Consider the following 836-nt stretch of genomic DNA (forward strand, 5'->3'; position numbering starts at 1 on the left):
CAACTATACCACCACATCACCTTCGCTCACTCTGCGTTCTCACCCGCCGCCTACACTGCACACAGGAGAACGAAAGCGATCCAAAGACGGCCAAATCGCTCACCTGCTACGTGTGGGATGACCTGGAGCGATACTACCTCGTCGATGTACTCACACGCACTCTGCTGGCCCATCAGCCAAACGGCGATGACAGAGGTGCATCGAGTCCCGACTCGATCAGCTACGACGACACCTTGGCGGTGCTGATGTGTCTGATGACCAACAGCTCCGGGTGGCTCCAACTGCCGCAGCAGCTCGTGCCGCCGGCATCGCCCATGCCGTCGTCGTCCTCCTCGTCCTTCTCCAAGACGACCAAGACGCTCCTCTTCTCGCCCTGGTCACCGGCGGGTACCTCCGCTACGACGTCGGCACCGTCACCGCCGGCCTCGCCCTACTCGCCCACCTCATTCGTGCCGGCCTCCCCGTACCCGCCCAGCGAGGCGACTGCCTCTGTCGAGGCAGCGGCAGCAAGCCACGAGGAGGCCCGCGACCAGCCCACAGCCGGCGAAGCGCCTGCAGCACCCGACGAGGCGAGCCCGGCTGCCGTGGCGGACGCCGCCGGTGGTGGCGCGGAGTGCTCGGACCCCGCGGTGCGAGGAAGAGGGCGCGGCCGAGGTGCAGGGAGCGCGCGTGGAGGAAGAGGACGCGGCCGAGGAGCGGCCAAGGCCTACGACGGCGATCGGGCCTCCCCCAGCAGCACAGCCCCAACTCGCCCCAATAGTACCATACTACTGCCCGCCCCAACTGACGTCAGCCTGTGACTCACCCCCCCCCCGCCACGACTCGTTCCGTCTCGA

The 836-nt window shown here is 67.1% G+C and overlaps 1 pseudogene; it reads left to right on the forward strand.

Moving 5' to 3' along the window:
- The first annotated feature begins 65 nt into the window (after positions 1–65).
- ACA1_051330 lies at positions 66–759 on the forward strand (annotated as a pseudogene).
- Positions 760–836: the final 77 nt, after the last annotated feature.

This window comes from Acanthamoeba castellanii, assembly GCF_000313135.1.
Source record: "Acanthamoeba castellanii str. Neff unplaced genomic scaffold scf7180000084592, whole genome shotgun sequence".
Taxonomy (NCBI): domain Eukaryota; phylum Discosea; order Longamoebia; family Acanthamoebidae; genus Acanthamoeba; species Acanthamoeba castellanii.